Here is a 24,570-nt window from a genome sequence, read left to right on the forward strand (position 1 = left end):
CGAGGTGGAGCTAGGAATTCGGCCGGGCAGGACCCGGGAGGCAGCCATGGCAGTGGTCAGAAACTCTGCTGTGGGATGCGGACAGGGTGCTGAGCTTCCAGCGAGGCATACCTATGTGCAGTGGAGAACTTTTTTGGAAAATTCAATTTAAAAAAAAAAAAAGGAAAAAGAAAAAAAAAAGCACCAAAAAAACTTGACAGTGTCGCTTCCTTGTGTATCCCTTGCAGGGGTTGAAATGTGCTCAGTGCAGTGCTTGCTGAGAAAGCGGTTCGCAACCTGTAACTTGCCTGTTGTAAAGCATAGAGGAGCTGCCCGGTGTGGGCAGCAGGTGCGAGGCAGAGACCATCCTATCCAGCGAGGCAGAGAGCTGCCAATGATTTTAACCCCTGCTCAGAGCCAACCAATAACTTCTTTTTTGGGGGGAACAATTACTTTGTTGCCTTTAAAAATAGCACTGTAACCACCTTTTTTTATGATTAGCTGTAGTATAACCTTTGTCCCTTCAAACTATGCAAGCTATGAAATGTAAATTAGGGATCAGTTAAAGATAGTTGATTATATTCAATCAGATGGCATTCATGCACTAACTGGAGTATATACAGATAAAGCTATTAGAGTGACTTGTATGCTAACAGCAAGATATAACATACCTACCTATTCTAAAAAAAAATTACTATTAATATTGTATAACAGGACTGTGGGGGTTGGGAGGGGATGTTATCTCTTACCTTCTTAAAAGGGGATTTAAGATTTTTATAACTGTTTTTTCCATCAAACTTTAATATTTTTGTCAAATTTTTAGGTATTTAATTTGTAAAATAGATTTTGCTTTGTACTGGCGTACAGAAAATAGGAGTTGATTTAAACTTTTTTGAAGCCAAGTGATCAAGTACATTTGTAATAAAAAGTCAATGGATCTATATCAGTCGTACTCACTGTTTTCATTTCTTGTACGTTCTAATGCAGTGGCACTGTATGTCTCCCAAGGAAAAACAAATTGGGGAGGTGGGTGGAAGGAGAAGGCAAAAGTGTCAGCATTGACACTGCAAATTGATGCACCTTTCCGTACACAAGTGGCCCGTGGTCAGTGGAGATTTGGTAGATATGCATTTTTACTAGAAACACGGTGCACTTTTTCAAGAAGCGTTTATGAAAACCTGACGTTTTTGGCATATCTTCACTTCATGCTTCCACCTTGGTGCCCATAAACTCTAAAGCCGTCCTTTGGGAACCGTGTTTCCCTGGCACTTAAGAAAAACAAAAACCAAATAAAGCAAAACTCTGATTTCTTCTAAGGTGGTGAACTACGGCATGTTATGTTTTTGCACCCGCACACTTTGTCTCCCTTTCTCAAAGGTCTGCCCCTTTCTTCTTTTCTCTTAAGTTCAACAGGTTAAACTTTTATTTTATTTTTTAAGTAAAATTACTGAGTGTTTTGGATTGAAGACTTCAGCAGATCCACTGAGTTTGGATCCAAGACCTTGCAGAGCACTGACATAATTATTTTTGTTTGCTTTAAACCCAGTCCTTCCATTTCCCATTCCAGGGCATATACCAAATCTGATTGACTTGTCTGTGGCAGAAGTTGTGGGAGCTAGAAGTGGAGAATCATGACATTAATGTACAAGAATGCTAAAACAGGTTTACATTTCGGGGGGCTCTTGTGAAACGCAACAACTCAAAGTATAACTCAAACCAACCAATGTCCTGGGTTTTGCTAGTCCCAGCAGACAGAAAACGAGTCTCTCTTAGCTGAGTTGGAAAGAAGGCAGCGAAAGCAGATTCTTCTACAACTGTGTAATTAGCTCATTCAAAAACCTGCTGCTTCTTACCGTCTTGGACTGCTTTTTGAGAGGTAGGGCTCTGCCTAAAGCGCGAGAGAGTTTCTCTATTAAAACGACATTGTCAAGGATTTTTAATTGCAAATTTCAAATCCTGGTTTGCACCTTTTTTTTCTTTTTTTTTTTTTTTCTTTCTTTCTTTCTTTCTTTCTTTCTTTTTTTTTGTTTGCTTTGCTTTTTGTCAAGCTTACCCAAACTTTCCTTTTATTTTCTTACTATCCTCCTCTGCTGGCTGCCTGCTCCTTGTTAACTCAGCTTGTGTAATTGAAGGGTCACTGTTCATGTCGGTGTTTGGACTGCCTGGAACAGGAGTCCAGCGTAGTTTTAAGTTCTCGTGCTGGGCTCTGTATATTTTGCACATGCACTTCTCTCCTTAGAAGTTTTATTCTTCTTGGCTTTGTTCTATAACACGTGAAGATAGGTGAAAGGATATCTGAATTTTTGGTAGCAGAACAGAGAAGCGGGCTGCATGCAAAGTGTTGTCAAAATGTTTTGACAAAACCGACAAGGTAAACAAGCGAGTTCCATTTTTATTCTTGATTCCTTCTGCTGTTGCCATCTCCTGTGCCACTTGCAACAATGAAAGATAATTTCAGCCCAGAGCTTTTTTTCAAGCCTGTGGTTCCTTCTACTCCGCTCACTTGCACATGATTTAGCTCGCTGGCACTGCAAAATGTGCGTGGGTTGAGAGCATGGCAAGGAGATACGTATATATAGTTTAGTTAAGGTTAATCTAAATGGACTTTGAAAATTATAACCTTTTTCAAAAGCCTGTTTTAACCAGAGCCTAATCTTTGGACCTGAAATTCGTGGCTTTTTTTTTTTTTTCCCCCTCTTAAGTGGGATCTCTCATGTTGAAATTACTAAGGGTGATGGTGATGGCCTGATGGTACAGGAAGGATGCTCCTCTCGTGTGGCAGCTGAAGTTCCTCTGCCAGAGCTGCTCCTGCTCTCCTCCCATCAGCGATGCTGCCTCCCCGCTCCTGTACTGTTCATGCCAGATGGTCTTGGGTCTGCTCTGGGAGTTTCTCTTAGCCTGCCTATCCTTTTTTACTTTTTTATCTTTTCAAAGCATTTTGGTTCCCGATGGGACTGTGTTTTAGCAACACTAGAGTCTGGGGGAAAGTCAGCCTACATAGGGGTCCGCAATGCAGCCCACTGCTTGTGAAATCCAAGTGGGCTATGAGGCTTTAGTGGGCCTTGCATTGCTTGTCGCTAACGCAGGACTGAACAGCTGTGGATAGCAGAGAGAAGTAAACACCAAATCATCCATTTTTAGGGGTTTACAGAGTTACTTCTCCAATGGTGTACTGGATATTTTATTGCAATTTGGATGGTGTAAAGTTGCTGCTGGAGAAATACATTGGAAGGGAGAGCGGGTTTGCTTTCGGACGTGCCCCCCTGCAGGCAGCTATGGTGCTGTTGTCGCTAGCGAAGCCATTTCCCGAGCCAGCGAACTCAGGCGGGTGAAAAGAGTTTGTTCCCAGGGGCGAAGCTTCCAGCAGTCACAGCAGAGGAGGTGGTGTCCATCTGGAGGGTGCGAAAAGGCTTTCAGAGCAAGGCAGGAGGGCTGGGCTGGCAGAGGTAGATGGCTGAGGTGTGCCTTGGCGGTCGTTTGAGTGTTTCAGCATCTGAACTGGTGTTCAGGGTGGAGGGCAGATGGTCCCACTTGCGGAGAAGCACGTAAGAGCCAGATGACAGCAGCTCTGGCAGACCCTTTGGCATGGGCAACCCAGGGGTGTCGGTCAGCTGATCCTAGGGGAGCACAGGGCAGCGGGGGCGTGGGGCTGAGCTCCCCAGCTGGGGTAGCTCTGCTGGTCCTGTCTCTGCAATTCAGTGTCTGTACATGGCTGAAGCCAGACGGGGAATCGTGCGTTTTGGTAGAGTCGGAGCGTGTCACGCCTGCCTCTGTAAAAGTAGTAAACAGTTGTGTAGCCTGACAGAAGAGGGAGAGGTGAATTCATACAGCGAGGAATGAGGCATGTTTTCACAGAAAAATGTCAGCTGGAGATTAAGTGAGAAAAGATAAAGATAGAGGACCTGCTATCTGTCTTTTGAGTGTTGACTGATTAAAACAAGACAGAGCGAATGGCTGGATATCCCCAAACAATGCTTCACTGTCCCTCTGTGGATCGATACTGCTGGTGCTCCTTGGCCTGGAGAGGGGATCTGGTCCTGAGCCTTTTGCTCTGGAAGGCACCACGTCCCAGGCAAGATGGAGCCCTGCTCAGGCTGGCTGTAGGTTTTGCCTGTGTATGGGTATTGTCTTGTTTTGGGTAACCAGAACCTCGCCCCAGATGTCCCTGGGGCTGTGGCGGTGTCTGCAGTAGCTTTGCAGCTCGGGTCAGATATACGTTTTTGCAGCGAAGTACTCTGCTGTCCCTGTATAACGTACCTTGGTTTTATCGTGGAGCAGTCTCAGAGCACATGACTTGTTTTGGGTTTAACTAAGCCAAAAGACAAGCTTTACCAACTGGTGGGCATTAGGTCTGTCACACCAAGCTAGAGCTCATGGGAGAGTAAAATCCCTGAAACATAGATAACGTGACTGTCAGGTCCTGAGCAATGACTCCTTTGCTGTTGAACTTGGCTGGGGCTGTGCTGGTTGCTTGTATAGATGTAGCCATAGTTAAAACAGGAGACTGCCTGTGTCTATGGCTGGCCGTTTTTGCGCCTCATTGCCTTGAGGCTTAGGTTCACGACATGTGGCGTACTTGTGCTCCTTTCTGGATCAGCAATCGGCTGGGATAGCGCTTGCTTTCAGTGGGCATCTTCTGGATCTCCCCAGCAGGTAACTCGGTCTTAACTCATAATTCTTTGGCCTTGCTGGTCATCAGTTGGTTTACTGTCCATCCTGACATTAGCTTTGCAAAAATATACACCTTAGCCTTTTCTTAGGCTTAGGCCATGTAGGAGACTGAAGTGAAAAGAGGACTGGCTGCAACACTGGCCGTTGGAGTTTGTGCTGAGCCTTCCTGGCTGTGGCACAAAAGAGTTTTTTTTCTTGAAACACTATCTTGAAATATGCAGGAAGTGAAGAAAAGCTTCATTCTTTCTGTCGCAGATCGAAGAGGTGAGAGGTGTGGAGTTACATATGCAGTGTGGAAGGATGTGTCCCTCTTGGCTAGTGAGACCTTGGAGGGAGGCAGCTGCTGTGGGAGCTGATCCGCCGCTGCATGGCGCTGGGAAGCCAAAGTACATGCCTTGGAGAGATTTAGACAGCTTTTCAGGGAAAAACTTCTACACATTGAAATGTCATGCCAGTCAGTGTGTTGATTTCTATGGAGAGCTGCTTGTAAAGGTAGCTTGCAAATGGCATCTGAATCCCTTTGACCATGTTGACCCCAATGGGTTTGGATTTTGTACTGGACATGGTGCAGAGACCATGCGGCAGCCCCCATGGGTGACCATTGTGGTGCAAAAGATTGTGTCTCACTGACTCACATCACTGGTTTTGACTGTGAGGTGGCACTTTCATGCTTGCAGGAAGGTCTAGGAGCTGAGCCTGAGCTTCCAGCGACATCTCAGAGACATCTCATCATCCTGCCTGGACCCATGCGCAGTTGCTGTAGGGTGGGCCAGCACAGGCACAGGGGGCTTCAGGGCTGGTGTGCGAGGACACACGAGCTGCGAGGTCTCTGCTGCAGGGCTGACCCCCGCTGGAGTGTTTTCTGTGTCATCAGCTGTGTTGATGTGGCCGATGCTGAGATGAAGCTGCAGGCTTCACACGGCAGCTGGAGGAGGCGAAATCTATATGAGATGTATGCCTGGGTAATTTATAATTGAGATGAGGGTGGAGAAAATGAGCAGTGGCATTTTCCTCTGTTGCTGGTAAATGTCTTGATGTGTGGCTCGAGCTCAAATCACTGGGTGCTCATCACATCTTCAGTGCCCTCCAGCTGGTGTGTTAGCCCTGATCAAAGACTGGGATGGGTTTTGTTAGTCTGACCGTGGGTAGAAAGGTGCGCTGTCGTGTGCCAGAGTGCAGGACAGCATTTATGCGTCTTGGACAGGACCTGTCTGGATAGGACATCTTGGAGCAGCGCTGTCATTTGAAGGTTAGTCGTGTTGGTTTGAGTGTCTTTCTGTCTCCCATGTTGGGCTTGCTGTAGTGTCTCACTAGGGAACGTGTTTTATTTCTCCATGCTCTGTCCTGGTTGCACAATAGTTTGTGAGTGCAATGCAAGCTCCTGGTGTTACTGCCTGTAGTCTCCTGAGGTCTGGAACTTGCTTTTCCTGGGCTTGCCTTTTGCTCGGACATTTAGTGTGGGCATTGGAGCTCAAACCAGCAGTTCCTTGGGAGTGTGCATCAGCATGTTGGCGTTAGCTGGTCCAGACTTCTCAAGACTCACCTGGGGGTCAAGAGGTGGGCACTGGGTTTTCAAGGACCAGCTCATGTCTTCTGTGTCAGTCCAGCAGAAGCAGGTCCAGCTGTCTCACTTCTAGGCAAACTGTGAAGGCTTGCTGATCTGTCAGTACTTCAAGAAATGCCAGGGCTAGGAAGCGTGGATAAAAGATTTTTGTGAAATCTGGTATTTAAACCTCCCACTCAAGTGATGCTGAGGAGAGCTGGCAATGTAGCATTGGCTTATCAGGAACTGTGTGGGCAGGTCAACTTAAGAAAAATGTTGTGTGAGTAGCACCAGAGGTGAAGAAAAGAAGCTAGTGTCTTGTCAGGTACAGAGTTATAAATGGGGTCAAAAATTTCTTTTTATTAAAAAGATTATTTTATTTAAATAATGAATGGTGGTAGGATCACCATTGCCAGGGGCTGCTGAAGGGCAATAGGGACTAGAGGCTTTGAATTATTTTCTAGCATTAATAATTCTGAACTAAGCACTGCAAATTCATGTAATTGTCATCTCTGCTTTCATGCATGCAAACAGTTTGGTTTGCAGATAAGTCTTTTGACAGTGCTGTGTTCAGAGGCTCGTTCGATCTTTAAAAAAAGAAAAAGTTGGCTTCTGAGCTGCAACTGTCAATAAAAGTCCTGGTAAATGAGTCCTTGCAGGCTTCTGCAAGACCCTATGTAACTTATCTTGTCCAATGAAAGTCTGTAATTGGTGGTTTAAAGTAATTAAAAAAAGAATCTGTTAACAGTCAGTCTATTTTTAGTTTAAAGATAGACGTTATATGGTCATAAAGTAAAAATCCTAGCTTAATTATGGGAATTGAAGAACATTGGCTTACATGCAGTAGGAACTGCACACACAAGTGCAGAGAGGACACACTTTATGACTGATTAACTTCTCATAAAATACTATGGAGTGCAACAAGTGGAGGTGCTCCAAGCTCCAGAAAGCATCTTGAGGCTAAAGTTGCTGAGCTGGTGGAGAAGAGATGGCATTGAATCATCTGCAGATGGTCATGGTCCGTCCTCACCTAGGCACTGGCTGCCTCGCGTTTTATTTGTGTAAATTTGACTTGCAACTGGACACTATTAAAGGGGCGATTTATAATTTAATACTAAAGCTTTGGTTGAAGAGTTGTTCTCTGTTCTGGAAATGCCTCCAGAAGCTGGGGAAGTAGCTCTGGGAGGTTTGGATGGCAGTGGGTTTGGCTGTGGGAAATACAGGCTCCACTCCATCTGATGAATTGCCTGTTGAGTGGACAAGTAGATCCTGGAAGATATCAGAGTGCTGGGGGCAAGCCTAGGGCTGTCATCCTTGAAGCTGAAATACTTGGGAAGCTAAATTTGGGTGCCTGGGAAGAAGACAGAATTTAGGACATGGCAGTACCTCTTCCTAAAGTCTTAATGCATGCCTGGAAAAATGATCGAAAGGGTATGATAAGTAGGTGAAGTTAAGAGTCATGACTTCGCAGCATGGGCTGGTTTCCGCTTCATCCGAAGCGTCCGTAGACTGGTGGCACAGAAAGTGGACAGGGTTTTGGGAGGATCCACTGAACACAGTGCTGGTGGAAGGCTGAGGCTGTCAGGGCTTGGGCAAAGGTGCTGGACGGGAGTGTCAGGAACAAAAACATGTGGCTGTTTCTCCTGCTAGGGGCAACTTTTCGGCGCAGGGTATGAGGAGATTGAGAGCAGAGCTGTGTACACAGGAGGGGCAGTCAGCTGTCGGGCTGCAGATTGGGATAAGAAATGTGCATGTGGTCCAAACAAGAAAAATGTCTGTAGACCAATGTGGAAACGTGAAACAAAAATAGCTGTTGTAGAGTGCTTGGCGGTGTAAAAAGACCTTGGCATAGTTGGTCTGATTGAAACATGGTGGGGAGGTGATGAAAATCAGTAAGATACTCTATTACCTGCCATCAAACTATACTGAATAGGCATGCTAGGTCATAAACATATGAAGGAGTACTAGATCTAGAAAGATGCCGTAGAATCTGAGAAGAAATTGGTGTAGTGACAACCGCACAGCCAAATTTATGTTGGATATAAATCTCATATTTTAATGACATGGAGGTATTAGGCAATTTTCTATTCCACAGAAGAAGGTGGTTATGGATTTCATGGGGCCCAGGCTCATGCGTCTTCATAAACCTGTAAGAAAAAGTAAATTCAATTATGTCCATGCTATCTGGCTACATTGTTTGGAAAGAAGCTAGCTAACATTTTGATGAACAAACATCTTGATTTACTTAAACGATCATTTCTTGTAACAGCCTGGTATAGAGTTAGCCTTGATTTAGGACTAAAACGTAAGAACTGGTTCAAGATATAATTACCATTGAGTCATTAAATAGCAGTGACCACAGTACAATTACAGGTTCAGCATCCTCAGGGGTGGAAGGCGCTGGACTGAAAATGAGTCTTGTGTTACAAAATATTGCAGGGGAGAAGATCAGAAAAATAAAAGTTCTTAGACTTGTCAAGGCAGCCCCGTAGGTGCCTGGAAAGGTTACAGATACCCAAGACAGACAGAGCTCTGTCATGAAGGAGCTTCAGAACTGAAGTGGAAATCAGTTACAAAGTAAAATAGTTATCAAGTTATGAAGTAAAATGGCTATAAAGGAAGGGACTTCTGGAGCCTAGCAAGACTCCATCAAAAGACTGAAGTCCAACTCTTGCAAAGTAGACTGAAAGAGCCATGCTGTACAGCAGGTAACCCGTGATCTGGAAATTAAGCAGTTTAGGAGGGGCTTTAAAGAGCCGGGGGCCTTAGGGCGCAAGTACTATCTTAATTGTATCAGAGAGAAGGCTAGGGGGAAAATCTGAACGTGCAGAACTGAAGGCACAGTTAATTTTTTGCACTACTTCATACTATTTAAGTGACTTCTCCGCATCATTCTGGAGCACAGGGCATGTTTGAAAGCCTGCCTATCCATTACCTAGTCCTTTTGGATGGTAAGGATGAGTCTCCCTCTGAAACTCAAGTGTTTGAGGCAGAGGTGCTAGAGCAAAGTAGTAAATACAAGTGGAAAAGCAACAGGTGTACCTCAGAGTTTTAAAAGAGCTTGAGACTGAAACACTAAAGTTACTAGCAAAAATAGGGCTGTTAAAAATAGCTTAGTATTCTCCATGACTGGATAACATCCAGATGTCAGATTATTATTTTTTTAATTAAAGTATTAAACAGGGCACTGGGAATTGCAGATCAGCAACCCTGAACTCCGGTTTGAGAATGAGAAACTGAGGTGCTGTAACTCTTCGGGATGTGGTAAGTTGAAAGCAACATACTTTCTGCAAAGAAAGGGGGTTGGACTAGGTGGTCTTTGAAGGTCCCTTCCAACCCAAACCATTCTGTGATTCTATGATCAGTCTTGTTTTCTGGGTGATCTACCAGAATCTTTGAATAAACAGCAGGAGATGGAGAATCAATTGATCTTTATTTGAATGTGTTAAAAGATTTTTATCAAGTCCTCCCAAGAAAGTATTAAAAAATCATGCTTGTAATGAGAAGAGAAATACCATGGAGTGCTTCTTTGGTTGCAGCTGATGTTGATCACTTGGGCAGCACAAGGTAGACAAAAGTCTAGTTGGAGATGGTGATTGAAGGCTTCCAGGTCTGCATCTTGAGTAGATCTTCAGCCTTTGAGCAAATGAGTTTCCTCTGGAAAACACTGATTCATTAAAACCAAAGTCGCCGGGTGGAGAAGGGTTGACTTCCATTGAACTTTTCTGGTCCAGGCTCCAAAGTCTGGTTGAGGGAAGAGGAGAAACAAACCCAGAATACTGGGTAGCATGGCATTTAGATTTCACGTGTAATGTGACCCTGCCACTCCCCAGCTCAAATTCCTACCCCGAGCTTGACTTGCAGGTCTGCCAGATCTCAGAGCATGCCTCAGCAACTAATTTTGTGGATATGTTCTGTTTTCTTTTGTTTTTACCAAGAAAAACCTAAAAGGTGTTGGCTTTGACAATGGACAGAAAGGGCGGAAGCGGGGAGAGAGGTCTGGTCAACATTTTCCAGGTCTTGTCTAGCTCTGTTCTTGAGGGAGGGTTGTCCGTGTGTGTGTGCATGCGTGCAAATCTGTGTTACCTCTCTTGGGTAACTTAGAGGTACCTAAGAGACATAGGAGGACCCATAGCTAACTGGTGTGAGCCAGAGCAACCTTTTGCTGCTCTAGCCTAGTTTTAGGCTTCTTGAAAGTCTAGAAGTCATGGCAAACCCCCTTGCTTCTCCCGGCTTCCCTGTCTTCAGTAGGTCATCGTACCAAAGAGTAAGTGCTTTGATAAATCATTGGATTTTGCAATAGGAGCAGGTTAACTGCAGGCACCTCAAGGCTTTCAGTTAGAGTTAGTGTTTAAATGTAAGAATTGGCAATTGAAGGAGCAGAGTGGTTGGTTTATACTAGAGAAGTGACTTCAGCCTGGCCATGCCTGGAAAATTCAGAAGAGCATGATAAGGTCTGGTACTGTGAGCATTCAGCAGTGGGGGCTGACCCTAAGAAATGCCAGGCAACAGAGAGGGGGGGAAAAAAAGCAATTTTTTAATGCTCCAACAGTATTGCTAGGCTTTAAGTGATTTGCTCATTCAGGAAGAAGAGTATCTGATTATGGGTAGCATAAGCAAATGAAGTGATGGTGTATAGACTGCCATAGAAAATAACTGCGTGTTACAGATTTAGGTGCTGCGGTCTGAGAGGCTACTGTGCGTGAACTCTTCTGTAACACAGTTTATTAGATCCCCACAGTGTCCCTGTACTGTTTTCCCTTGGTAATCTGGTGGTTGTCACTGGCACAACCTTTGTCCCCTCCCCCTAGAAATACTAATGTCATTAGGTTGCTCACTTCTAGTTAAATTATACCAGCTGACTTTGAAGTACTTAATATAAAAAACATCGTGGTATGCTTGCATGATAGTTATTTGATGTAAGAAAAAAATCTCTTGTGCTCTGTCTTTAGGAATTTGGGCTTTGAGTTTCATTGGGGAGTGTTGTACGTACCCAACTGCACGGGATCAGGCCCATCTCTTTTTTAAAATGTATTTCACATCTGAGATTAGAAATGTTCTAAAAGACAAATCAGAAGATAAAAGTTGTCTGTTACAGGCTCAGATGATAATAGCAACTTGTGCTAAAGGCTGTCTGTCCACATAGAAAACTGCACGGCTGCTTCTGTTTTAACTGCTGTCAAAGGTCTGGCATTTTGGTAATAGTATTTTTTTCTAAATGTACTGAGTATACTTGCCTTTAAATCCTGTTAGGTCCAGATAATTGTCGTTGGTATTCTGTAAATTAGCACTATACTAGCATTCACATTGGACTAGGCTTAATATTGTGAATGTCAAAGATGACTTGAAAAAGGAAAAACAATTTATACCTTTTTTATGTGGTTCTACCCCATATAGGGGGTTGTTTGTAGAAGTACCAGGAGTGCTACAACTGTCTTCCCCCTTTTACTTGCTGTGATTCTCCACAGGAGAACATACAGATTTCAATCTATTTTTCCATCCTTTGGAGACACTGAGATATTATCACAGTGAGGTCCATGGAAATACTTAGATAAACTAGACTGTAACGGAGAGATAATGCATCTTTTCCATTTTTTTTTCTTCTGCTGTCAGTCAGGCCTCTGAGCTTTTTTTTTATTATTATTTAAATGTAAAAAAGTTAAATTGTTTGAGTAAAAATCACTTCCCACATCTGTCCAGTGCGACATCCTCTAATACCGTAGGTCAGTTCAGGCTGGATTATTTGTGGTCTTCCAGAAAACATAGATGAGACTGGAATTACTAATGCCAAAAATTGCCCACAGCAAGGGAGGGAAATCCTTATTCTCAAAACAAAACCCATCTGGACCCATCCGCACACCACAAGGGTATAAATACCTACTTTTCCTTTTCCAGGTGATCTTTAAGGCCAGGTAGCAGCAGGCAGGGTCAGTCTGTCTGGGCGGATGGGAAAGGGTCCTGCCCTGCAGATTTGCCCTGCTTTGGCATCAAACCCGACAGTTTTTAGGCTGGGCTTTTGTCCTCTAAGCAGAGCTCAGCCCCGGCACAGCCAGCCCCAGGGGTTGCCAGTGCCGTTTGGCATCCATGCTGTTCTGCGGTCCTTGCATCTTCACGGGTACGAGACCCTCGGCATCTCTGTGGGTGATGGTCCCCGCGCATCGCCCAGCCACTCGGTGTGCGTTTAGGGAGCTACGTGTGGTTGGCTTTCACCGTGTCCTCAATTTTGATCCCCAGGGCAGAAAAATTAGGACTTTCTCAGTTAAAGAAAAAAAAAAACAAAAAGTGAAGCAAAATCTCTGGAGAGTGGTGTTTCCCTGTGGTAGTGACGGCCATTCACCACCCAATTCTGTTCAGCCATGACCCCTGGTTCAGTTCTGCTGGGTTTTTAGCCATCTTGACCTCATGTTTGCAAATATTATTGGTAATATAATGCTCTATGTACAAATGTCTGTGTGGCTCATGTGTATGTTTCTGTGGTTCAAGTCAGCCACAGACTTCTGGAATTTCATTGTACTTTGGTTAAATGTTGGACTTTTAACTCTTCTACTGTATGGCTTCTTGATTTCTCTTGTCCAATGTGGACCAACTCTATTTTTGGAAATAAATAAGCATGTAAATAAAATGAATGGGTTTATGCCACTTACAAGAAAATGCTTTATTTAAAATATACACTCAGTCTTGTATATTTTATGGTATCTCAGGGAGCGGACGAGGCTCAGGCACCAGCAGCCTTGGTGATGAGATACCACATTATGTACAAATTCATTTCCAAGTGATTTCGGAAGAAGACTTTCCATCTCCTGAGCCAAACCCTTGTAGGACCAGCCTTGCGGAGGAGGTGGGGGGGGAGATCCAGAAAGAAACGCATAGTTTAAGGGGAGTAAAGGAAAGAAACATGACTTTCCTCTCAACACAAGGCTTCTGGTTTGAGGTGTCCGGGTGCCAAAGATGCCACCGAGTGTAGGGTTGCTGCGGGGCAGTTCTCAGCTCCTGCCCAGGAGCACGTGGAGATCAGGAGCACAATGATGACTTTTTTTTTTTTTAAACTTCTCCATATAAACCAATATTTACCAGTAATCCTGTGTTTCTGTTTTTGTTTTTTGGCAGACTTTTACCAGTAAATATCGGTTTATTCCTGAAACCAGAAGCCCTAAACATACCTTTGTTTATAAGGTCAGTTGTCATTTTGTCTCTCTCGTTCCCCACTCCCCCCCCAGTACAACCCAGCAGGTGATTGAAAGGTACCGAGTTTTCTTTCTAGTTTTCCTGCTCTGCATCTCTGGGAACTGGAGCCTGCAGGACCTAGAGCCTTCTGTTGGTAACGTAGACCCGAGTTTACAAATTATTCTTTTACCATTTTAAAGCCTGCTTTTAAGGACAGAGGTGTTCCCGGCTGCCCACTACGGGAACTGGTAGAAACCCCTGCAAATGCTAAATTGCTTCACCTCTCCAAAGCCTGCGGGTAGGTCTCTCACAAGCATCTTCAGGCTTGGGGCTGAACAGATAATTTATCCAAAAAATATACACTAAAAAATACCATTTCTGTTTTACAGTCAGCAGGACTGGGAGAGGGAAGGGTGGGAAAGGAATTCGAAAATTATCCCCCCCCCCCTCGCCTTTTTTTCTAATTTACTGCTAGTAAGCAAGTGTGATGTGGAGAGGAGGGAGAGAATTTGAATGTTGCCCTTCCTAAACTCGTTGTAAACTCTTCCTCAAAGGCTGGGAGAAAGGGCGTGTAAAAGGTCTGATCCTTAAAAGGACATTGCTAGGTGTCTGGGACCCCAAAAGCAGCTGGCGCTTTTTAATGACGGGAATCACTTTAGGTCATTTGTTCAGCGTTTTGGTATACCAAGACAAATCGACTTGGGAGTGTTGAAGCCTCCTTTTTTTTTCCGCAAATGTTTGCGACCCAAACACAACAGCATTATGCTAATACTCAAGAAACAGAGAAGCTGGCGAGGAATAGAAAATGAGTTGACTGCACGGTCCCAGCCAATTTTTGTCTTCCAAGCAAACAAAATGCAAAAAAAAACCCCAAACAAACCAGCCCTGACCCCCCCAAAAAAACCCGCAACCTCCCAAAAAAGCAAGCCAAAGAGGATCTCAAATGCCTAAGTCTGGTTTTATCATACGTGGTTGGCAAGAACATTTTTGGCATAGCTGCAACCTAACTATGTCCCTTTAAGGAGCACCAGCGGCTAATTTACTCCTAATGAACCCAAAAGCTGAGGTTTTTGAGTGCAGATGGAAGCTCCTGCAGCCTTAGTTGGAATCCAAAATGAGGGGAGCCCTTCCAGCTGTGCACTTTAAGCTGAAAACTACCTTTCCTCCCCTTTTGCAGCCTGGGTGGTTCTGATTGCTGGCAGTTCTGTAATACAACTTTAATCTGAGCAATTGAGGCTGGTCCTACATTATCTTCAGACGTCTTGCGGAGGACTCCCGTTACCAGTTTGGTACTCAAAAGCTACACCCCACCATCAGAAGTCACTTTATTTTTTTTTTTCAAAGGCAGTGATAGATTACCCTCTCTAGCTCTAATGGAAAAATGATAATTGCAATGCAACTTTCTAATAAATTGTTCATATATTCATAATTCCGTTGCAATCCCAAATTGGAGAAGAGATCTGTTAAAGGTATATATTAGTCTAGATTTTTTCTTATTGTAAATACTGTAATTTTATAACACTGTCAATATTTTATTAACTTAGAAATATTTAACAGAGTTTAATCTATGCTAGTTGATTTATATATAGGTTTATGTTGCAGCCAATATTGCATTACATTCTAATGTAAGATTAACTTTCAGCATGTAAACATTGATTTAATATATCATTGGGAAGATTAAGAGAGAAAACTCTCGCTCTTAATCTGTAATATTTATCCCCCAATTCCTCGTTTGGAATTATTTAACAAAATATTAGGAGGTGTCAAGAGCTCATGAATCTAACAACTGCAGTTGGATTTGAAATTTTGGATTTTGAAATGTACCTAGCTCTTTCACCTTGTAAACAAGTTTGCTTCAATATCTAATCTATATAGTACGGAAGTCTTTATTTTGAGCAAAGGGACACTTTCAGACCAATTTTAGATTCTTGTTTTAGGGAGGGGGTAAAAAAAAGCAAAATCCACCCCTAGTGCACATGTGTTAATTCCTTTTTAATCGCAAGGGGAAAAAGTCCTTTTCTTTTTCATTTGGGTATTTGGCTAAGAAGCATTCCCACAGCAGTTTGCATCCCTGCAGCCGGGGCGCGGCGTGGAAATCTGGCCGCTACGAGGAGTCTCTCCGGTCCCGGCGAGAGGCGAGATGCCCGGCGGTGCTGCCGCGGTCCTGCCATCCCTGGCACCGACTGCAGTTGGAACTCGGTGAGATGGGTAAAAGTGCAGAAGGTCTAAAACTTGCCAATTTTTGACCAAAGTTTTTGCCTTTTTTTTTTTAAAAAAATATCTCTCTCTCTCTCTTTTAGCCTGATGGTGTCCCTTTAACAGCATAAAGATGTTCACGTTCTCTGAAAAACCATTAGAAGTTACTTTCTTTTTAAGGCAGGGGAGAATTGGTCTGTAATATGTTTGCAACGTAACTTGCATAAAAATACCAAAAATATATCAAGGGTTTTCACGGGAGTTGGTATTTTTTGAGTGTAAAAGTTAATCTTTATTAGAGATGTGCCAATCTATACTGCTTTATTGTAGTGTTGTTACACTTAGGCATTTCAGTTAACTTACGAATATATACTGTAACAGTATACTTTGTACAGATTTATTTAAAATTTATTTGAAAACTGAAATAAAGTAGGCAGAAAATAAAGATATTTATTTTTCATTTGACTATGTAAGAAGGTATCATTCTTTTGGTTTTAGTGCACTGGTGTACCAAGCCTCAGAACCACTGCTTTCTCCAGCTCATAGGATGCTTTTCCGAGACTGTGGATACGTGTATGTGTACTGCTGTGTTGATAAGTAAATGCCAACGATGGAGTTCATTGCTTTTATACATCCCAAAGAGAAGTTCTCCACGGTTCATTTTCTGTTTTCTGACCGAAAAGGCATGTGTTTGTGAACAGTGTTCACGCAAGTTCTGCCATCCCACTCACATCAGCTTATACCAATGCCAAGATGGGAGGATTTGCCTGCGTACCTTTCCCAAAACACCCCGGTCCGCAGTGGCATCATCAGAGGGCAGTTCAAATGTGTGTCCTTTGGGCTTTGTGTAAAGCAAACGCAGAACAAGAAAAATTGAGATGTTAAATCCATTAGAAAACAAATTCCTTATTGTACAGTAGTATGGAGATCTCTAGTCAACCTGCCATTAATAATAGATTCTTATTTTTTGAATTATCTATTTAAAAGAACAGCAAGCATTGTATTTGCTAGTAAATCTGAAGTGTTTACATGGAATTACTAAATAAATTATTTGATCTAAGATGGCTCTCATCAGTGCTGATTTTTAACGCTGGAAATTAATTTTGGCAGCTGCTTTTTTAGTTTGTGCTGTTCTTTAAAATCTTCCAAAGCAGGTTTTTTTCAATACATCCTTGTGTTTTAAATTAGGTTCTGAGGAAGACGCAAAGCATGCCTCTCCCTGCAAGGTCTGACAGGAGTTTTGCAACCCCCTCCATGTCATGAGACTGCCCCTTCATCTCCCAAACTACTGAGACAGAGCAGGATGCTCTGAACTGAAAGCCCTGCGGCAAACATTACTGCTTAGCTGCAGTTTTTGCCAGTCTGAGTCCTGCTGCATGTATATATGTATATTCTTTTAGCAGAAAGCATTGGGATAGAAGTAAAATGTCATCCTTCAAGGTAACAAGTTCTCAAACTCGGTTCCAGCGTGGCTTGGTCCTGCTTTCTGCTGTTACAAGGCTGCAGGAAAGCCTCGTGCTCCCAGCCCCATGACCCTGCTCAAGGCCCTCAGGTCCATGAGCAGTTGCAAGAAACTGAAGCGGATGAGTGCTTTGGATCATCGTCGAGGCTGAAGGTGAATCTGGGGGGCTTCCAACCCCTCTGAGCACCAGAGGACTGGGACTGCTCTCTGACGTGGGGGGGGCTGGCTTGCGCAGCTCCCAAAGCACTCTGGCGCTCCTGGGGTGGAGGATGGAGTGGGTGGAAGATGGAGTAGGTGAAGCCCAGCCTTGGGGCTCCAGCCCAACATAGAGCCGGCTCAGCAGGATTTCTGGCTGCAGGTGGAAAGCAGCAGGAGTGCAGTTAGTGAGAGGCTGGATGGAGACATCCATGTAAAAAGGAGCAGGCAGGAATAGCAGGCAGTCGTTGTAAATGCAGAGTGTGGCCACACTGTGTCCCCCTCTAAGCACTGCAGACGCTTGTTCTTTCTTAGGCGGTCAAAACTGGGAAAAAAAAAATGAAACTATAAATAATGCAATCTATCCCCGCATTTCTCATCTCCCAGGCTTTCTTGTACAGCATGCTAAGTCACCTAATGTTTAATTTAATGCTCTCAACGGTAGAGCCCTGGTTAGGAAGAGAACCCATTGAGCGCTTACATTATGCACTATTTGAAATTTTTTTGGACGTGGATTTCATGCTTCATATTCAGGGCAGGATTCCCACCCTCCCCGAGCGTGCTAACACCGCAGCAATGCTGCGGGCTGCCCTGTGCTTGCAGGAGCCATGACTCAGCTGGGAAGTGGTGAGCCTGGACTCGGCTCCAGACACACGGCCAGCATCTCCCCCAGCCACCCGCTCCCCTTCCCACTCCTCTTGCCCTTGCTGGTTTGGAAAGATCCAGATTTCCATCCTCTGGCCCTGCAGTGCAGTCCCAGCTCTCCCCAAGCCTTTCACCCCCAGCTGCTCACCGATCACATCACGCTGTATGCCACCCCGCTTCCATTGGAAATAATTCTGCTCTCTGCTTATTCTTCTGAATAGCATGTTTACATGCATCTTTTTCTCATATGAGAGCTAGCAAGTGGTTATGAGTAGTATATTCCTAGTAATTTGCTTTCTGGTTTGGGGGAAATTGAGCACACTGATAAAATGGCTACATTTATCTGAGTAACATCAGGAAACTTATTTGGGACAGATGTTTCTCCAAGCTCATACCTGCCAGCCCTGGCCAATGGTTGGTGCTTCAGAAGAAGTTGGAAACAGCTGCTCTGCATCTTGCTGAGCCATGCAAAGCCCTTATTTTGGAAGAAAATATTTCCTCATTAGCTTTATCTTCCACCCCCACCCCACATACTCTCTTTTTAGCATGAGGAATTAAAAACATAGCTCAGGAAATGATTCAACTCACTGCTGAGCCTCGCAGCTCTAATGATGCTTTAGTACAGGGGCTGGGAGAGATCAAGGTGTATGGCCCAAAGTGCTCTGGGGACGTGCCTGTAGCTCCGATTCCGCTGCCTCTGGTGGCTCCTCTTCTCATTTTAATGCTTAAAACAAAAACCAAACTGAAACATCGGACAAAAACAATGATCACAAACTTGTGTTTTTAGTAGTTGCTCGCATTTGTTTGTAACTGATGGGGCAAGACTCCAGTAACTTGGATATGGAGTATCTTGAACCAGCTTTGCCTCACATGATGGCTTCCAACCAAAGCAATTCCCTCCACGCTGCCTTGTTTGGCATTGCAGAGAAGCTGCCATCTTTTCTGGAGATCGACTAAAGTAGGTTATTCAAGAAAAAAGAAGTGCCGCAGGGTGGCATTTTCTGTTACGCATCTCGAAACAGCTTCCCTTTCAACCCAGCAGAGCATGGTAGCTGTAAAGACATAATTTGAATTATTTCACCTCAGATTTGTTTCTCCAAGTCTAAAATATGGAGATGCTAAAAGAGGGGAACTTAAAAGGGAGAAGGAATACTGATGATAGCATCAAATAGTTGTTCAGATGGGAAACTAACCTGATCATTTGTTGTAGCCACCCACAGGAGGGGTGGGAGAGGCTTAGAGTCTCCTCTGTAATTTAATTTATAACTCACCCAGCATTTAAGTTGGCCTGGGAATCAAAAGCCATGGCAAAGACGAATGGTGATTTCTGCTGTTGGGCAAGGAGGAAGGTAGTGTGACTCCTGACGAGCCATTGCGCTGCACCTCCTGGCCAAGCTGGTGCACAAGTATCTCCAGCTGCTCTGGCGTTTGACCAGGGTGTTTGGAGGCAGCTGCCTGCTCTTGGGCAGCTGTCAGGCAGACGCTGCCGTGGGAAGCTGTCTTCGTGTTGCCGTGCACCGTTAGCACTTACACTGAGCACTCAGTGCTGACGGATGCCTGGAAGAGCTTGACCCCGAACAAGGATGCACTGAGAGTGCAATAAAGGCAGACGCGAAGAGCAAGGGGCTGGTTTTGAAAGGCAAAGCCCAGCCTTGCCCTACTGCCCGTGCAACAGATGCTTGGTTTCTCTGCACCTCCCTTTGCTCTCTCTCCCAGAAGTGTCTCCTTGAACTAGCCTGCACCCATCACACCTGGGCTGCCCGGAGGGAGGAGCAAATGCTTTGAGGATTGACCAGAAGAACCGAATTGTACTAAAACTGAAAGCAGGAGATCCCCCAAAGTGCCATCTCCCTACCCTGTGGCAGTTTGCATCCTACAAAGCATTTCCAGTTGAGGCTGTTCACCCTGGTTGTAAAAATTAACCTGCCTCAAGCATCTGCTCCAGGAATGGCCATGGAAAAGCGCCTTATGACACGTTCCGCTGCTACACTGGCAGAGGGGCTGAATGGACCCCGACGGTAACAGCAGCAGTCAGTGGCCTGATGTGGTTGCTGGGCTCCCCATAAGCACAGGAGGAGAGGAGCTGCTTTGCCCCAAGAGCGAGCAGTCACTGGTGTTAGAGGATCTTTGAAGCTTTTCTGACTGAGGGAGATCAGATTCATCTCTGCCAGCTGGTGATGCTCATGCTTCTTCTCGCATTGCCAATCAGTAAACCTATCCCAATTTAATACCATTCAACCAGAAGATCATGTCGCTTCTCAACAAAAATCACCTCTAGCAGGACTGGAACAACTTTCCGTCTGGTTGGTGGTGTCCCCAAAGGCTTTGTGATGAACATGTTGCTTTGACCAGTGGCCACAAGAAGGGAGTTTGAGAGTTTAATGGAGGGTGAAGCGGGAGGTGCTGGAGACAGATGAGCCCACACTGCTCATTGGGAGATCCTATGTTTGGACTGAGTCATGATCATGCCTGGCAGGAGTGGCTGAGCCTGAGTCTGCATGGTGCCAGATCTGGCACCCAGGAGCATCCCAACCTGAGCAACGGGGTGCTTGGCACCCAGGTACCTTCCAGTGCAGGGCTCTCCCCATCACAGCTCCTCCTGTGTACCAAAAACCCTGCGGACAAAACCTTCGGTGGAGGTGCGATTCAAAGGAGCTGCAGACACACGTTTAGCCAAACACTTTGTCTAAGCACACTAAAAGTAACGTCGTGTGCGGGATGAGCTGTGAGTCCCATCATGGAAAGCAGCAGGAGTGTAGGGACGTGCCCAGCTTTGGTGTCCTCTGGCACTGCTTCTCCTCCCAGCCCTCTCAATGCTCCGTGGCACTAAGTGTCCCTAATCCTTGCATTTTCTGTGGTGGACTTCCCTTAGTTTGTTTTTAGCTTGCAGCTCGATGATTTCTGAGCAAGCCTCTGTTTCTCTGTGATGGAATTAGTAACAGTGGATACAGCAATAGCAAATGATTATTCAATAATTAATAATTAGTAAACTAAATACCAGCTTAATTTGCTTTATGTAGAAAATTATTATTACACTTTGTTACCCCCTTACATACCTACTGGCAGCAAAAAGTAAATTCATGAGTTTTCTATTATTTTAATAAAAGTTTGCAGCCCTTGCGGAAATACCATTCAAGGTATGGCACGTGACATACCTGGGAAACTTAAGTGTGATGTCTTTAGTGCAGAGCGAAGAGCTGACCTGAGCATCTCTACAGGTACCTTCATAGAAGAGGTTTCTGGTAGCAGATGAATCTTGCATAAAACAGTGTAGATAGAGAGAGTGGCCTGAAGATGACAGAACCAAGGACACACCTAAGCTACAGCTGAGCAAGTTGGACTGACAGTCACCCAAGACCTCAAAACTGAGAGCAGAGCCCTGCACCTCATCACTGTCACTTAGAAGATGTAGGTGGTTGTTTCTACATCCTTTATGAAGCCGGAGATGGGATGGAGCACCCCTAGAAATGTTGTTTTGGTTTTAAAAAATCTGCAGCTGTACCAAGGGCTAAACACTGATGAACCTAAAGAAGCTTCTGAAGCCCCATTATTGGGGCAATAGCAAAGTACACCTGGGAAAGGTGAGCTAGAGATGGGACCAGCACCGGAAAGTCTCTCAGTGAGTGCAGGACCCTGTTTGGAGCCAGGACATGTACCCTTGAGTCCTGCTGCTGAAAGGGGGGCGGGGACGGGACACACGACACACCGCCCATGTGCCACCTTGGGCTGTGGTGTCCCTATCCAAGTGCAGACAGTGCAAGGACACAAGGATCCCTGGCGTGGCCTTTGCAGCCCCCGGCTGGAAGAGCAGCCCAGCCATGGCTTTCTGGGGAGTGGGAGGGATTACCCAGTCCATCCTCCTGAAACAGCTGTGGGCACACAGCCATTAGATGTGGGACTGCTGGTAGGAACATCTGGTAACCACCATGCCCATCCCAGGACATTTGTCAGTCTTAAGGCTATCAAACCTTATTGCCAATGCATTGGCACAAGCCTAGCACCTCTCTTGGCCACCGCAGGAGATGCCAAGAACAACAGGCAGGAAAGAGACCTTCTCAGCTCCGACAGTGGCCTCCTCTCCGACCACTCAGCTCCCACTGCCATTGAACTGGGAGCATGCTGGGCAGAGTCTCCTGAGCTCTGCTGTCCTTCATGCAGACTCATTCCCTACAAGTAACATGGTCTTCTGCCCTAATTTTGCCTGTAATAGGTAGTGGGATGCCAGGTGTATGGCTTGAATAGCCAACACCTCTGAGCTTCTCGGGAGAGCCCACATGCTAACCAAGCCCCTCTGGGGAGGAGGAAATGAACCTCGGACTGGAGAACCGGTGGCCTGTGTGTCTCCCAGTTGACAGTCCCTACTGAAAGAGAGAACTCAAGTCTTCCAGGGATGAGTCAGGAAGCCAGATGAAAGATAAATTTCTACTTCTTTTTTTCACTTCACATCACAAATGTGGCCAGTGAGGCATCTTGTGGACTCCCTGGTGTGATGGCCCAGGTGTCCTTGGCCAGCACCCCAGCTCACCTCTAAGCCTGAGTTTGGCAGCAGGTCAGTCCTGCCAGGAACACGTGCAATTCAGGTTGCTTATCAAACGAACAAACCTGCATCAAACACCAAATTTAGGTCTGTACCACTGAATCTGCTCACTTTGAGCAGAATGGGTGGCCCAGCCCTATGTGCTCACCTCTGACCCAAGCTCTCCCCTCACAGGTAAGATGCAGCCCTGGTGACGGGCAGATAGATAGACAGACACTGCCCGTGGAGCCAGGATCACTGGACCTGAATGAAGGCACAGGGATTGCCATTACTGGGTGAAGCTGGATGGACCAGGGCAGCTGTCAGTCTCTTACAAGAGTGGTGCCTGAGGAAGAGGAGGATGAGGAAGGCAGTGCAGTGACAGTCACACTCCTACTGTGGTGCTGAGCTGAGTGAAGGCCCCTGGTTCAGTCGGAGCAGAACTGGCTTTTTGGCTTTTTTGCCTTTCAGTTGCGCACCCTAAGGTAATTCTGCCCAGACAGATCCTTGACACGAAATGGGAATCAGTGATTCAGAAAAATGTAAACCATCTGTTGAGCAGTGTAACAGCAGACTTCTTGGATCATTCACATATGAGAGCTCTCAAAAGACCTGCTCATTTGGGCAAAGAAGAGTTAGGTACAATTTTTTTTAATGACACCGCTATTTTGAAGGGGATAACTCATTGCTTCCTGTGCATAGCCAGCACGTGGGCTTTGACCTCAAGTAGAATATTAATAGTAATTATTTACAGCAGAGAAATGCAGGCATGCTGCCGCCCCTCTGTCAGCAGCCCACATTTAGGGTGCTCTGGGAACTGCCATGCCGGGAAGGTGCACTCACTGGCGTTGGCCAAGTGCAGCAGGCTCTGCCGCAGGGCGTGCTGCCCTGCCGCCTCCACACAACTGTATTTTGCCAACCATGGCTCAGCCAGACCTTTGCTCAGCACCTTTCCTTTGCCATAGCCTAAGAGGTCTATGGGGCTGTCCCAGGTCCAAGGGGTCCGTACCTCCATTAGGCTGGAGGAAGACCATTTCCCCAGGGCGCAGAATGCAGCCTTCCTGCCGTGTCCCAGCATCTAACCAAGAAGCTTGGCTACAAAATGCTTCTCTTCCTACTCTAGGAAAGCTGATTCCCTGCTCAAAACAATGTGGTGATTTTCACCTAATGTCCACACAGGAACATTTGACTTAAATAGCTTTGAAATGAGGTAAAAAGCCATTTTTTCCACTCGCACTAGTAGCTAATCCTGAGCAAACCATGTGCAAAATCCAGCATTTCCAACCTCAGCTGCTGGGTGCCCAAGGCAAATTTGGAGAAGAAAGGAAAGGAGGCCTGAAAGGTGCTCAGCCTGGGTTGGGAGATAAGAGGAAATGAAGGCAACCTGTGGCTTTGGTGCTCTGAAACATCAGAAATGGAAAAGAGATGCCCCGTGAGGCTTGGCACGTCCTGCTCTTCAAGCCCTGACAACCTGCAGGTTTCTCTGCCCTCACCTCCGCTCCCAGCCACACTCCTGACTGAGCAGCTGGATTTGGCTCTCCTGAGGTGCTTGTGTCTGGTCTGATTCTGTCTCCTTTCATCTTTTCTTTAATCCTTTTCTTTTTTTCTGCCTTTTAAATCTTTTTCCCCAATTTCAGCATCTCTAAAGGGTGAGTGAAGCCAACTGCTGTGTATTCTGCTGTTAAACAGCTATTTACTAGGCACCAAACCACACTATTACAAGGACTGAAAAAATACATAGCAAAGATTTTCAGGGCTCTAATCCAGCCAAAGCACAAAGGATTGGGGATTTCGGCAGTTCCTGGGCAGTCCTGAGCTCTTCTTCTTCTAACCAGATATACAAAGCCAACATGTGTGCAAAGATCCACCAAAGTGGGGTCTAAACCCAACAATATGCAAATGAAACTTCATTACCACGACATCCCTGCACCTGGCTCCCCAACACCTCCCAGCAGGAACAGGGCCTTCCTTTTGCTTTCCAACAGCTTTTGGCTGGCACAGAGGTTTTCCACCAGTGCTTGAAGAAGAACACAAATGGTGTGATCACTTCAACCCTCACTCCCCCACTGAAATGGTCCCATCCCAAATGTGATGCATTTATTTCTGCTCAGATCTTCCATGTAGCCCTAACATATTTAATGGTTCTGAGATTAAATAAAATGCTCATCTATTTCATAGAATCATAGAGTCATTATGGTT

At 45.3% G+C, this 24,570-nt stretch overlaps 1 long non-coding RNA gene across 1 annotated transcript; it reads left to right on the forward strand.

Moving 5' to 3' along the window:
* The first annotated feature begins 13,300 nt into the window (after positions 1–13,300).
* Positions 13,301–15,292, forward strand: LOC104157832. Its single transcript, XR_696415.1, has 3 exons — positions 13,301–13,366; positions 13,455–13,511; positions 14,535–15,292. It is a non-coding gene; the product is annotated as an uncharacterized LOC104157832 (long non-coding RNA).
* The last annotated feature ends 9,278 nt before the right edge of the window (positions 15,293–24,570 follow it).

The sequence above is a fragment of the Cariama cristata genome, unplaced genomic scaffold (genome assembly GCF_000690535.1).
Source record: "Cariama cristata isolate BGI_N322 unplaced genomic scaffold, ASM69053v1 scaffold29872, whole genome shotgun sequence".
Lineage (NCBI taxonomy): Eukaryota > Metazoa > Chordata > Aves > Cariamiformes > Cariamidae > Cariama > Cariama cristata.